This window comes from Felis catus, chromosome B3, assembly GCF_018350175.1.
Source record: "Felis catus isolate Fca126 chromosome B3, F.catus_Fca126_mat1.0, whole genome shotgun sequence".
Lineage (NCBI taxonomy): Eukaryota > Metazoa > Chordata > Mammalia > Carnivora > Felidae > Felis > Felis catus.
The window spans coordinates 119,748,099-119,763,964 of record NC_058373.1 but is presented as its reverse complement, the minus strand read 5'-3'; the positions used below and the strand labels follow the sequence as shown (position 1 = coordinate 119,763,964).

General features: G+C 43.8%; 1 long non-coding RNA gene across 1 annotated transcript in view; it reads right to left on the bottom strand.

Annotated features, from left to right (window-relative positions):
- Positions 1-4,591: 4,591 nt before the first annotated feature.
- LOC123386148 overlaps positions 4,592-15,866 on the bottom strand; it is a 15,910-nt gene continuing 4,635 nt past the window's right edge. Inside the window, exon 3 of the long non-coding RNA XR_006599801.1 lies at positions 4,592-7,626. This is a non-coding gene — a long non-coding RNA (uncharacterized LOC123386148). The remainder of the gene's footprint in view (positions 7,627-15,866) is intronic.

Below are 15,866 nucleotides of genomic sequence, written 5' to 3'. Positions count from 1 at the left end.
CTTTCCACCTCTGCACTACCGGCAAAGAGAAGGAGGCTGGCATGGGCTTTGAACTCGGACCTTGGCAGACACGCCTGCCCTATCTTACACTTGAGTGGCCTTGGGCAGGTGACATTGCTTCCTGAGCCTCGGGTTCCTCAGATATATATAAAAAAGCAAGAGTCACTTCCCGGCCTCCCTAACCCCAGAACAAAGAAGCAGCCCCAAGGAACCTCTAAAGGTTCCCACTGCCCTTTTACCAGACGAAGATCAGCAAGTAGCCTTACTTCTGCAACATGTCCTGATCTTCCCTCGTCCTGCTCAAATTCTCTCCAAGCTAATTGTAACCCTATACATCCTATGCATTTTGGAGGTGGTTCCTTAGTCACTCTATCCCTAGAATACAAACCACGAAATGAGGGACCTTGTCTGTCTTGTTCACTGCTGTATCTCAGCACTTGGAACAGAGATTGGCATAGGTAGGTGTGTATTAACCATCCTGCGTGAAACCTTCAAAGTGAAAGCACATAGCACCACCACCCCTCTTTAGTTTTCCCTCCCCTTCAATGCCCAGGCCCCTGAATGTTCAACCGTATAGCTCACCTTCCTAATAGAAAAGGTTTCCTATAAGCTTTGGTGGAATTAAGAATGAATGAATGAATGAATGAGCCACTAATGCCTGTTCATGTTGGTTGCTTCAGCTGAGTCATCTTGCCCGGTCTGCAGGCACCTTTATGGTGCCTTCACTCACCTAAACTCTGGAAGCTTCCACCTCAATCCTGCAAGGATTGGCAGAAGCCCTAACGAGAAATAGAGAAAACCTTCTTGCTCAGCTGCTGCCCCTGATCAAGTCTTCAGCATTCGTCACCTGGATTCTTTTAAAAGCTTCCAAAAGGGACCTGGGCCTCCACTCACGCTTTCTCTAACCCATCCTCCATGTCAAAGATCCTTTTGAAACACACATCTAATCCTGTCACTCTTATGATTGAAGTTTTTCAATTGCTTCAACCTATCAGTAGGATGAAGTCCAAACTCCTCAGTTTGACCAGGCACCTGATAACCTGGCCTTTGGCTATGTTGTGATCCCCGCCCCCCTGATTTTCACTGATGTTGAGCTTTCGTCTTACCACACCACTGGCAATAGCCCCGGTGTGCTATTTCACTCCTTCCCATCTTGGCGTGGGCTGATCCTACCTCTTAGTTGCCTAGGGACTTCTAATCATCATGTGAGTCTCTTTTGAATCCCTTTCCTAATAATCTGAGTTAACAGATACCTTTTCTGTGCTTCCAAAGCATTGTGCCTGTGTCTCTCCTTTGCATTATAATGTCCTTTTTTTCCTGTCTCCTCTCCTGGACAGAGCAGAAGGAGGAGAGATGACTCTATTCTTCTGAATCCTGTGCACAGAACACAGTGCCTGCTATGCTGTAGGTACTCAGTAAATACAAATGGAATTACTAAATACTGCCATGCTTATAAGACTTCTGGATGCAGCTAAAGAGTCCCAAAACAGTAATCCCTTGCAGGGTTTGCTGTTAGTATTTCTTCGATAGCTATGGGGTGCCTGGGTGGCTCAGTCGGGTTAAGCGTCCGATTTGGCTCAGGTCATGGTTTCATGGTTTGTGGGTTCGAGTCCTGTGTCAGGCTCTGTGCCGGAAGTTCAGAGCCTGAAGCCTGCTTCAGATTCTGTGTCTCCCTCTATATCTCTGCCCCTCCCTCGCTTGTGCTCTCTCTCTCTCTTAAAAATCAGCAAACATTACAAAAATAAAAAAGAGTGGAGGAACCTCAAATGCTGCTTCACTTTGTTTTAATGTTTCTTAGACAGCTACTTAATTGTTTCCACTTTAAGTAATTCATTTGAGAGGTTCCTATCTAAAGTTTAGAAGTTCAGGCATAGATGATGTGTGGCAAAGCATTTCTCCTGGAGTTTCAGTGATCACCCAAGTTAATCTCAGATGTTACGGTTTTAAACACCCACATATACGTGCTGGTGCGCACACACACGTACAGCAGAATGCAAAGTCTGTCTCAGAGGATAAAGGTTGAAATCGATTTCCTTGAGACTCATAAATGAGCTTCTGTGAAGTCCAAATTCCAACCCAATAAGCTCTCACCCTCTTCTGTATTTAGAGCCTCCTAGGACATAGCATCATCTATTAGGACAGGAGTTATGTATGTAAGTTCATAAACTTGTGTTTGTGGCAAAGTTCAAAAGGGAATTTATTTATTTTTTACATTAAAAAATCTTAATTCCAATATAGTTAACATACAGTGTTACATTAGTTTCGAGAGTACAATATAATGATTCAACAAGTCTATATATCACTCAGTGCTCATTAAGATAAGTGCACTCTTTTTTTTTTTAATGTTTATTTATTTCCGAAGGAGAGAGACAGAGCATGAGTGGAGGAGGGGCAGAGAGAGAGAGAGACACACACACACACAGAATTCAAAGCTGAAGTCTGACGCTCAACCGACTGAACCACCCAGGCGCCCCTAAGTGCACTCGTTTTTTTAAAAAAACTTTTATTTATTTTTGAAAGAGAGAGAGGAAGAGAGAATGGGTGGGGGAGGGGCAGAGAGAGAGAGGGGTACAGAGGATCTGAAGTGGGCTCCGTGCTCACAGCAGAGAGGTCGATGCGGGGCTTGACCTCACAAACTATGAGATCATGACCTGAGCCAAGTTTGGATGCTTAACAGACTGAGCCACCTAGATAAGCGCACTCAATCCCCTTCACCTGTTTCACCCATCCTCCCACCGACCTCCCCCCTGGTAACCCTCAGTTTGTTTTCTGTAGCTACAAGTCTGTTTTTTTGTTTGTCTCTTCCCTTTGTTTTGTTTCTTCAATTCCACACATGGGTGAAATCATATGGTATTTATCTTTCTCTGATTGGTTTTATTTTACCTAGTATTATACTCTCTAGATCCACCCATGTTGTTGCAAATGGCAAGATTTTGTTCTTTTTTATGGCCGAGTAATATTCCACTATGTATACATACATATTTTCCACTATATATATATGTATATTTTCCACTATATATACCATTTATCCATTCATCTATTGATGACACTTGCGCTGCTTCCCTAATTTGGCTATTGTAAGGTTTTTTTTTTATTTTTTTTTTAACGTTTATTTATTTTTGAGACAGAGAGAGAGACACAGAATCGGAAGCAGGCTCCAGGCTCCGAGCCATCAGCCCAGAGCCCGACGCGGGGCTCGAACTCACGGACCGTGAGATGGTGACCTGAGCTGAAGTCGGACGCTTAACCGACTGAGCCACCAGGCGCCCTTGTAAGGTTTTTTAAAAAAATATTTTTATTTATTTTTGAGACAGAGAGAGACAGAGCATGAGCAGGGGAGGGCAGAGAGAGGGAGACACAGAATCCGAAGCAGGCTCCAGGCTCCTAGCTGTCAGCACAGAGCCCGATGGCAGGGCTCGAACTCACAGACTGTGAGATCATGACCTGAGCCGAAGTTGGACACTTAACCGGCTGAGCCACCCAGGCGCCCTTAATTTGGCTGTTGTAAGTAATGTTGCAATAAACATAGGGGTGCATGTATCCTTTTGAATTAGTGTTTTCATATTCTTTGGGTAAATACCCAGTGGTGTGATTACTGGATCATCTGTTTTGTTTTTAATTTCAAAAGGGAATTAAAAAACATTAAAAAAAATTTTTTTTAAAACGTTTATTTATTTTTGAGACAGAGAGAGACAGAGCATGAACGGGGGAGGGTCAGAGAGAGAGAGACACAGAATCCGAAACAGGCTCCAGGCTCTGAGCTGTCAGCAACAGAGCCCGATGCGGGGCTCGAACTCACAGACCGAGATATCATGACCTGAGCCAAAGTCGGCCGCTTAACCGACTGAGCCACCCAGGTGCCCCTAAAAAACATTTTAATTGTAAAATATATATTCAAAAGGGTATATAAATATATGTGTATTATTTTTTAAAAAATAGTAAAAGGAATACCCACATTCACCATCCAGCTTAAAATGGAAAAGCCCTATGTGTCTTTCCCTGCTGGTCCCCCTAGAGTTAACCACTGCCAGGCTCAACTATATATTAACCCATGCTCTCCCTTCCATTATAGTTTCTATACGCATGTGTCTTAAACTTTAAATTTATTTTGCCTATGTTTTAAATTGAGGAAAATATGTATTTACTTTCAAATTATATAAGAAAAAATTTTTGCTTCTAGAAAGGATAAATAGCTCAGTTATGAAAAACACAATGGAGGAGGCAGCCTACTTTAAATAACACACACAATATTCTTTTCTCTTACCTGAAATGCCCCCAATATTCATACGTGTGGTCTGAACTACACACTCACATCCTTGTTTACATATTTTTTTAATATTATTGACCAGATGGTAGATGGCTGGGTTATATAGCCTATCTTTCCATCTTCTGGACTTCTTAAAATAGAGACTATATCCTATATTTACTTTGTATTATCCATAATACCTAGATTCCATCTATCTGTGTATCTCTCCATTAAGTTTTTTTAATGTTTATTTATGTATTTATGTATTTATTTATTTATGTTTATTTATTTTTGAGAGAGAGAGAGAGAGAGAGAGCGCGCGCGCGCGCGCGCGCGCGCGCGCGCGCGCGCGCGCGAGCAAGCGGGGGAGGGGCAGAGAGAGAGGGGAGACACAGAATCTGAAGCAGGCTCCAGGCTCTGAGCTGTCAGCACAGCTGGAGAGGTCTTGACACTTTTCTTGCAGGTAAGAGCCCCCCAAACTAAGTATACAAGACTCGAATTTACGAACCACAAGATCATGACCTGAGCTGAAGTCACACACTTAACCAACGGAGCCACCCAGATACCCTTCTGTTCAATTGTAATTAATAATGGATGGATGAAACTCAATAAAAATGTAGACATTGTTGGGCCTATTTTTAAACGTAATGTAACTGGGATCACAGCATCTGTATCATTCTGTGACTTACTTCTTTCACTCAACAGTGCGTTTTGAGGATTTACCCATGTTGAGTTGAGCTGTAGTTCATTGATTCTCATTGCCGTATATCATAACATACACTCCACTTCCCAAACTGAAGGAGGAGAAGATGGCAAAATTCAAGTGATGTCTGGGGGTAGGTGGATTTGGCCAGTGAGTTCTCCCCAGCTCTGTCACAGATGGAGGCTTTTGGCCCAGCAAACAGCCTCCCCAACAGTGTTTAGACCTCTGCTAAAAGGAGAAGCCACACAGCCACTCCTTCCCGCACAGCCAAGATGCCATATTTTGGTGCCGAGCCGGTTTTAGTATCCTCAGGATGCTTGAGGCACAGGGAGAATGATGTTCGCTTTGGAGCAGCCTCGCTGGGGAATTTGGAAGCAGAGGTCAGGAGCTCCCCGAAGGCCAGTGAGTGCAATGGGAGAAGCTGGGTAATTAAGTCCCCCAATTTTTAAGAAAAGGCAGAAGAGATGGCCTTTCAGGAAGGTCTCTCGGCTGGCTTTTCTGGGCATCTAAGTTGGGGTGGGGGTAGGAGATGGCAGGGGGCGGGTGGCAGCCAACCAGCTCTGGCCTCTATCTGCATATTCATAAGCCCCCCACAGCGGTTGGCTGCGCTAGGCAGCCCCCAAGGTCCCCACTGCCGGTGGCCGCTGCAGGGCTGGGTCTGTCAGATGGTGCCTTGCACTGAGAAGGGGTGGGCGGGAGGCTTCCCTCACCCGGCCACAGGCACCAGGCCTGCCTGGGGAGGAAGCCAATCACTTCCTGACCATGGCTCTTTGTGCCCCGGGCTGGTGAAGAGTGGGCTGCTCCATCTCCTGGGGTGGTAGACCCCACCTGGCCGCAGAGCCCAGGACTTGGATCTCCCTGAGGGCGTCTTCTCTGTGAGTAATACCGTCCCCTTCCATTTACCTTGCCAGAGCACTTAAAAAAAAAAAAATGATGGAATGCTTAAGAAAATTTTCAAGTATGTAGAAAAGTGGGGAGGCTAGCCTGGCAATACCCACCACGTAGATTTAATCATGGTTAATATGGTGCCATATTTGCTCCACCTGTTTTTGTTGGCGGAAGTATTTTCGAGCAAGTGAGCAAGTCACAGGCAGGACGGCAGGACTTTTCGCTCCTAGTACCTCACTCTCATACCCTGATACACATCTCCAGAGCACTTTTAAAACGCTTCTCTCATCAGGTTCTCACACCAGTCTTGAGTGACGGGATGATTTCATCCCCGTTTTAGACAAGTGGAAAAGGCAGAAAGTGTGGCTTCAGGACAAATGGCTGTAGAAGAGCCCAGACCTCCTAACTCCCAGCCCAGGGCACCGGTCTGGGCCACAGGAGGGGATCTCACGTCCACAAGTGTTTCGCTAGATAGAATGAGACATTGCAGCCACTTTGTGACCTTGGGCATGTCACTTCACCTTGCTACGCTTCGGTTGCCTCATCCAACGCATGAAGATCTGAGGTTCCCTAGTACTGGTCTGTGATGTTTTCATTGGTTTTCTCTGCTGTCAGCCTAGAGCCTGCTTCAGATCCTCTGTCCCCCTCTCTCTTTCTGCCCCTCCCTCACTCTCTCTCTCTCGCACGCAAAAATAAATTTTAAAAAAATTAAAAAAAAAAAGACATCGTGAAGAGTTTTTTTTTTTACAAAGCTAAACTTATTTGGGTATTATGCCCTTCCTCCTTTTTTTCTTAAAAAAAAACAGGATGGTTAAGATTCTTTTATGAAATAAAAATGATGGTGGATTGTAGTCTTATACACTTATTTTGGGGGGCTCTTACCTGCAAGTAAAATGTCAAGACCTCTCTGGCTGGTCCAATTTTTTGTTTGTTTTCCTTTTTATTAATGGTTGACATCTAAAAGTCTGGAAACCGTGCACTGTGCCAGATGATCCCCGAGTCCCCTGCAGGGCTAAAGAAAGTTCCAGGGCTGTGGGGCCTCCCAGACCCGTCCTAGAGGAATTAAGGAGTGCCTATTGTCAGTGCTGGAGACGGCAGGCACGATGATCTGGGAGACCGCACTGTGGTCAATTCCCTTTTACAGATGAAGAAACTGAGAGGAGAAAGAGGCAAAGCTAACTTAGGTAAGAGCTAGTGAGTCTGATCCAGGTCTGACACCCCGTGGATCATCCTCACAGCCACCAATGACGCAGAGCCACAGGGTTCTGACTTGGTTGTATTGATGCCTGTCTATGACGGGGTTGTGTGGACTGGGCTGTCACACTGACCTCCTCTACCCATTTCCACCATCAGCCAATGCAGGGAGAACTGCTCAGGGCTGGACCAGAGACGGACAGGGTCATTCCCAACCCATACCCGCATGGGGAGGATTCAGGGGGCTCCCAGAGAATGAAACAGAGATGAGGTTGGACATGAAAACACCTTAGTAAAGCGTGAAAATGCTATATGACCTTGAAATGTGCCCCCACCCCACCCCCCGAACAAGTTTACATTGACAGCTAAAGTTTGCTAGGCCTGGTAAGTACCTGGATGAGAGGCTGTTCAGGAATACTGTATCATATATAATGTGTGATCACAGCATGAATCCCGGTGGTGGACCCCGAGACCCTGTGACGTCTGCATGCGAGAGGCTGTTTCAGGATAAGGCTTTTCCTCCATGTTTCTCCAATCATCTTATTGATGGTTATCCGCTAGGCACAAGGCTGGTCCCGTTGGGATCCAGCGGGGTCTAGGAAACGAACGAAAGAAATTGTGCGAAGAGAAATGCCAAGTGTTCTCAACAAAAACCTGGCAGAAACTTTAACAAGGAAATAACAATAAACCTTCTTTCACAAATCTGGATTTAGCGTCAGTGGCAGCCATGAGAGTGAACTGGCATCTCTTGGACTTTGCGTGGTGCGTTTTATCTAAGGCCCTCATAGTCTGCCTTGCTTTACTGATTGGTTCTCTGGTGGCCCCGCTGGAGTGTATCAGAGGCGTTCGCTGTTCCCTAAACGTGGGCACAGCACAGAAGGAAAGATACAGCCTGCACACTGCTGGTCTTACTTTAGCTAGGGCTCTGTGGGCTGCCCTTTCCCTCTGCCTCCTTGGGCAGAACTTTGGGAGATCTCAAGGAAGGTTTCTTGGAAGGGTACGGACTCTCAGGGAGAAGGGCTTCCCTGCTACGAAGCGATCTGTGCGGCTGAAAATTCCACGGACGTTGGCTGTCTTTTCAGCCGGTACCCCCCCACCTCCACCCCGGCCTCTTACCACTTCAGACACACAGTTTCTTTCTTAGGCCTATTATTTACTTGAAATTCCACTTAACTCTTATTTTACGCTTCCTAGCTGTAAAATCCTACATAACTTTATAGTTATCTCACGAGCCCTGTGGTCTGTGCTCGTTTGTAGCTCAATTTGCTTCTCTAGTGGAGTTTTGTATGTCTGGTGTCCAGGAATGTATACCCGAGAAAGAGTCAATGAGAGAAAATCCAGGTTTTGTTCGTTTGTTTTGTTAATTTAGTTAGTTAATTTAATTAGTTTTGTTAATTTTGTTAATTTTTAGAGCAGTTTTAGGTTTATAGCCAAACTGAGCAGGCAGTACAGAAATTTCCCATACATCCCCTGTCCCCACACATGCATAGCCTTTCCCATAAAGGCAAGTTTTAAATTACCAAGGGCAGGGTGCCTGGGTGGCTCAGTCGGTTAAGCAACCGATTTCGGCTCAGGTCATGATCTCATGGCTTGTGGGGCTCATGGGTTTGAGCCTGGCATCGGGCTCTGTCCTGACAGCTCGGAGCCTGGAGCCTACTTTGAATTCGGTGTCTCCTTCTCTCTCTGCCCCTCCCCTACTCATGCTCTGTTTCTCTCTCAAAAATAAATAAACATTTAAAAAAATTAAAAAATTAAATTAGCAAGGGCAAAGATTGCTTTTTTTAAATTACAAAGTGAAAACATACCCATTGAAAATATGGAAAATACCGAAAAGTAAAAAGAAAAAAATAGAGAAAAAAATTACCCATTAAAAAATTACAGTTCCGTCATCTGTAAACAATTATTGTTAACATTTTAATATATTCCTTTCGCATCTTTTTCCCTTTGTATTTTCAAAAGCATTCTTCTCTCTCCCTACTTACTATATACTATAAAATAATGTTCTATAAACTCTTCCTAAACATGATTTTTTGAAAAATGATTACATAATATAGCATCACATAGATAATACCATACTTTATATTTAATCAGTTTCTATTCTAATGCTGGGATGATCATTTTTGACATAAATCTGTGGGTATGGCATCATTTTCTTGATTTCACTTCTTAGACATAGAATCATTAACTCAAATGGTATAAACATGTTTAAGTTTCATAATACATAGCACATAAGTATTTCCTCCAATAGATGAGAAAAATACGCCAGATTGCTGAGAATCAGAGGTTCAAATGTTGAGATAATATTTTCACCCACCATATTGGCAAAGATTTAAAAGGCTGGCAATGCCCAGTGTTGGTGAGGATGAGGGCATATGTGTTCTTTTATAGATATATTGGTAAGAAAGAAAATTGGCTATTTAGAAGTATATATACAAACAACGCATGAATACATCCTTATACAATTTCAGTTAATACAGAAATATACAGAGTAAAAATCGAAAGTTCTCCTTCAGTCTCTCAACTCCACTACCAATCAGTTGGTACATTTCTGGAGGGCAGTTGAGAAATGAGTATAAAAGTTTGGGGCACCTGGGTGGCTCAGACGGTTAAGTGTCTGACTTTCGCTCAGGTCATGATCTCACGGTTCGTTCTGAGGCTTGCGTTGGGCTCTGTATGTCAGCTCAGAGCCTGGAGCCTGCCTCAGATTCTGTGTCTGTCCCCCTGTTGCGCTCTCTCTCTCTCTCTCTCTCTCTCTCTCAAAAATAAATACACATTAAAAAAATTTTTTTTTTAAGTTTAACACATGCCCAGTCTTTGATCCAGAATTTCTACTTCTAGAAATGCATTCTAAGGAAAAAATAGTGTAAGTTCTAAGAGATATAGACAAGACTGTTCATCCCAATATTATTCATAATAACAATAGCTAACACTTACCAGTAATTTATGATATGGCAGGAACTGGTCTAAAAATGGGTTAACTCATTGGATCCTTACAACAACCTTATAATAACAGCAGGTATTGTGGTTATTTCCCTGTTATTGATGAGAAAGCTGAGGTACAGAGAGGTCACAAAGCTAAGTAAGTGGCCCTAGGGATTCAAATTGAGGCAGTCCGGCTCTGCAGTCCGCACTCTCCACCTCCATACTATCTTGTCTACATTGCTACACCAGTGACAACATAAGAAAAAAATCTGTCTAATCAAAAAGGAATTTGTTAAATAAATTATGATATATACATACAGTGGAATATCATCAGCTTTTACAATGTTGTTACAGATGGGTATTCATTAACATGAGAGACAAAAAAAAAAAGGAAGTTATAGGACTATGTATTTATAATTCCATTTCAAAAACTGATATAATTAGGGGAAATCATGTGAGTTTTCTGTACACAGAGAAAAAAGTGTGGAAAAAATGACAAGCACCAAAATGTTAACCGTGAATTTCCTTTTTTCTTTCTTTCTTTCTTTCTTTCTTTCTTTCTTTCTTTCTTTCTTTCTTTCTTTCTTTCTTTCTTTCTTTCTTTTTCTTTCTTTCTTTCTCTCTCTCTCTCTCTCTCTCTCTCTTTCTTTTCTTTTCTTTCTTTCTTTTCTTTCTTTCTTTCTTTCTTTCTTTTCTTTCTCTCTCTCTCTTTCTTTTTCTTTCTTTTTCTTTCTTTCTTTCTTTCTTTCTTTCTTTCTTTCTTTCTTTCTTTCTTTTCTTTCTCTCTCTCTTTCTTTTTCTTTCTTTCTTTTTCTTTCTTTCTTTCTTTCTTTTTTTTTCTTTTCTTTCTTTCTTTCTTTCTTTCTTTCTTTCTTTCTTTCTTTCTTTCTTTTCTTTCTCTCTCTCTCTTTCTTTTTCTTTCTTTCTTTTTCTTTCTTTCTTTCTTTCTTTTTCTTTCTTTTCTTTCTTTCTTTCTTTCTTTCTTTCTTTCTTTCTTTCTTTCTTTCTTCTCTTTCTTTCTTTTCCTCTCAATACATTTCTATATTTGGGAAGTAAAATGACTCTTTATTGCTTTCATCATCTACGAAAAGCAGTAAAGCTATTTTTAAAGGGCTGTGGCAATCGCTACTCTGTCTGTAAATGTGAGTGCGCTGCCAGTTGATTTTTAAACAGAAAGTGTTGCTGCTTCATATGCCACACCCCGGTGAAGGGCTCCGAGTGGCTTGCTGGCCCAGCACAGAGGTTTCCTGTTTCTCAGCTGCCCAGATGCAGAGTTTCCATGATTGTCCTACAGAGATGGGCGTAAACATCTCTGGGTGTCCAACCGCAGTGGTGTTTGGCTAGATTTCTAGTTTCTGGTCTCAAGACATTCCCGCTGATTGTTGCTTCATTAAGCACACAGACTCCATATCTTACCCTAGTAGTTCTGCCTTCTGGAGCATACGGACTACATGGAACCCCAGAAACAATGCCTTAAATAACCCACAAGGGAGATTTGGTGACGTTGATGGTTCTATGCCCTATCTATCTATCTATCTATCTATCTATCTATCATCTATCTGTATTGATTTTGTTCCATTTAGATGCTAGAAAGATCTGAAATAATGTACCTCTAATGAAGAGATGAAAATCAGTCTAAATGAAGTGCATACAGAACAATTTATTCAACCGAGTCAGCAAATATCTATTTGGTGACAATTGGCAATCAGGCACTACTTGGAGACACAAGGAGGGAGCTCACAGTCTCAAGGGGAAGATTGATTACTTCAGAGAGGGGGTGACATTTCAGTTGGATTTTGGAAAAGGAATAGGGGTGTGTCGGGTAGAAAAAGGAGGGCAGGGCTTTCCGGGGAGAGGGAAGAGTAAGGAGTAAGGGCAGAGACCTGACACAGCGCCCAGGACAGCTCAGTGGCAATGGTGAGTATTGAGGACAGTGGCTCCAGAGGAGGGGAGGCAGCTGCACCTTATATTCAACAGGCAGCTAGCAAAGACTGATTCCACGGAGGGGCATAAGCAGACCCACGTTTTGGAAAACTAATGCCGATGCCAATGTCACTGAGGAAATGGGGACAATCAAAAGGGAACTTGCACTCACTCTCATCACCGGGGTACCCACCTGCCAGCACCTGTCCACGGACACTGCCTTCCTCCACCACCATGGATGAACCAAGGGTTCTCGTCTCTAAAATCGATCCCTTCCCATGTATGAAATCTTGCCCCCACCTTCCTACCTAAGGACCAGCTCCAGAAATTCTCCCCCTGTGGCCTACATTAACAAACTTTATCTTTTCTTAAAAATGTTTATTTTAGTTTTGAGAGAGAGAGAGAGAGTGCACAAGCAGGGGAGGGGCAGAGAGAGAGGGAGACACAGAATCCGAACAGGCTCCAGGCTCTGAGCTGTCAGCACAGAGCCCAATGTGGGACTCAGACTCAAGAGCCATGAGATCATGAGCTGAACCGAAGTTGGCGCTTAACTCACTGAGCCACCCAGGCGCCCCAACAAACTTTATACGGCATCATTGCCATTAACCTATAGATACGCTGTTATTCTTTCTATATTGAGAAACCCTCTCTTGACCCCATCTCTCCTTCCAGCCACTGTCCTATTTCTCTCCTCTCTGCAAAACTCCTTGAAAGAGGTGTCATCGTTAATGTCACCAATTCCTCCTCTTGTCCTCTGCCGTAAATCCACTCCAACCAGGCTTTTTCTCCCTGGGCTCCACCGAAACGGCTCTGATCAAGATCTTGAAAGCCTCTGTGTTACTAATAATTGCTGTGTGACCTGACCTCTCCCGGCTCCTAGAAACACTTTCTTCCCTTGGCTCCCAGGAACTCACACACCCCTAGATTTCTTCCTATCTCACTGCTTGCTCCTTTTGCACCCTTTATTTATTAAAAAAAAATTTTTTTTTAATTTTTTTTTTCAACGTTTTTATTTATTTTTGGGACAGAGAGAGACAGAGCATGAACGGGGCAGGGGCAGAGAGAGAGGGAGACGCAGAATCGGAAACAGGCTCCAGGCTCCGAGCCATCAGCCCAGAGCCCGACGCGGGGCTCGAACTCACGGACCGCAAGATCGTGACCTGGCTGAAGTCGGACGCTTAACCGACTGCGCCACCCAGGCGCCCCTAAAAAATTTTTTTAATGTTTATTTATTATTGAGAGACAGAGAGACACAGAGTGTGAGCAGGGGAGGGGGCGACACAGAATCCAAAGCAGGCTGAGCTGTCAGCACAGAGCCCGACACGGGGCTCGAACTCACAAACTGCGAGATCACGACCTGAGCCAAAGTCGGTCGCTTAACCAACTAAGCCACCCAGGTGCCCCTCCTTTTGCTCCCTTTATTGATTCCCCTCTTACCCCAGGCTCTTCATGCTATGTCCCAGGACTCGGATCTTGGCCCCCTCCTCCTCTCTGTCTACACTCACTTCTCGGAGCTCATCCATCTACATACTGACAGCCATCAACTTTCTATTTCTAGTCCAGATCTCTCTCCACTGACGCCCCAGGCTTATTTACCCACGGCTTTGTCAATATCTTCATTTAGTTGTCTCATAATTGTCTCAGATTTAACATGCAAAACTGAGCTCCTGATATCTCTCACCAAACCTGTTCCTCTATGGTCCTTCTGACTCAGCTCGTGCCATTTCATCCTTCAACTCACTCAGGCCAAACACGTTGGAGTCATCATCAGTGACACTTTATTTCTCTTTGTGCTCCACATCTAGTCTGTTAGCAAATTCCACTGGCTCCACATTCAACATCTATACAGGATCTGATGCTTTGCTACCGTCCTGGTCCAAGACACCTCATCTCTGTGATTACCATCTAGGTCACTGCCTGGAGGCCTAGATGCCTAGAGCCTCCTAGGGCTGTTTCAACCCTTGCTCCCCCACCCCCGGCCTATTCTCCATCCAGTAAAGGATGATCCTTTTAAAACTAAGTCAGGTCATACTGCTTAAAACCTTCCAGTGGCTCCTCATTTATCTCGGAGTAAGGGCTAATGTTTTCACAGTGGCCTTCCATTACTAACTTCGTATGTTATGCCATCTGGCTCCCTCTGCATGAATGTGAGCTCCACGTGGGCAGAGGATTTTGTCTGTTGCCAGCATTTGAGCCACGTTTGTTGAATGAATGAATGAATGAATGAATGAGTGTAGAAGGACCAGAGTGAGGAAAGGCTAGAAGCTGGGGGACCAGTCATGAGGTATTGGAATTGTCTAGGTAAAAAGTTGAAACCCTGAATCCAGAAACGGTAATGGGAAAGCAGTGGACTGTGGTTCAGAGCCATTTTTTGACCATAAGTGACCAGACCAAGTCAGTGGTCTGGGGAGGAGTCAGAGAGACTCCCAGCTTCCAGCTTAAACAAGATAGGTAGTGTGAGAGTTGAAACAGAGGGGCAGTTACAGAGTTTGTGTTTGAAAATGTTGAATTGGGGCACCTGGCTGGCTCAGTCAGTTAAGGGTCTAACTTGAGCTCAGGTCATGATCTCGCGGTTTGTGAGTTCGAACCCCGCGTCGGGCTCTGTGCTGACACAGCTCAGAGCCTGGAACCTGCTTCAGATTCCGTGTCTCCTTCTCTCTCTGCCCCTCCCGCTCACACTCTTTCTCTCTCTCTCAAAAATAAATAAACGTTAAAAAAAAAAAAAAGAAAATGTCAAATTTAACCAGGAGATGTTCACTCAGCAATTAGGATAACCATAACCAATCCCCTCTTCTTGTTGGAAGGTACTTAACTGAAAAAATACACAGCTTGTATTATGGTGAGTTTCTGTGGTTCAAATATCAATTCTGCCAGTTCAGTGGTCATCATTAGTTAGAAAACAGCCAACGGAAGCTTAATGAGTGATCCAGTTATGCTTAGCAGATGGTAAGAGCTAATGCAAAAATAACTTTTCCTATTATACAAATAATATATATTCCTCGTCAAATGATCACAGGAAGTTAAAAAATGTTTCTCTCTCCAAGAGGTGGTAAACCATCCAAACGGTTGGGATACATTTTTAAAGTTAACGTGAATTAGGCAAGTTATCTGTTTTGGTTTAGTAATTTGTAAGTGTCTTACTCAAGGCAAAATCCTTCTACGTACTCCGACCCACGAACCCGGCTTTCTTCCAGTGGCATTTTCCTTGCGACGGACTGGAGCCATCGCCACCTCCCACCCTCGGCCCCAGGCACCAGGAGGGACATTGCTCAGGGCGGGCTTGTGCCAGCTGTGTCTGCTGGTGGTCTGGCAGCTCCGGGTGGAGGCTGTGTCCACATCCACATCCAGCGGCTACAAGAAGAGCCACGTTTCGCCCCAGGTAGAGAATTCCAGGTAAATTTTAGATCCAAAGTAGGATGAAGCTAGTGGACCCTTTCCTGAAAGGACTTACGCAAGAGAAGCAAAAGGACGGGGCGCCTGGGTGGCTCCGTCGGTTGAGCGTCCGACTTCGGCTCAGGTCATGATCTCACAGTTCGTGGGTTTGAGCCCCGCATCGGGCTCTGTGCTGACAGCTCAGAGCCTGGAGCCTGCTTCACATTCTGTGTCTCCCTCTCTCTCTGCCCCTTCCCTGCTCATGCTCTGTCTCTCTCTGTCTCAAAAATAAATAAAAACATTAAAAAAAATTTTTTTTAAAAGAAATCATCCTAATGCATATGTAGTAATGACTGATGTCGAGAATGTAAATATGTATATTATAAACAAAAGCACATGATAAAAACAGCCAAGCTGTATAAAAAAAGGGGAAAAGGCAAAGTATCTCTCTTTTGCTTTAGACCTTTCATCCTATTTTTCAGAAATAAATATTAACTTTGAGGGAAAACCCATGTGAAAAATTTTAAGTTCATACACATATGCACATGTATGTTTTTCTTTTTATTAAAAACATACAGGGGCGCCTGGGTGGCGCAGTCGGTTAAGCGGCCGACTTCA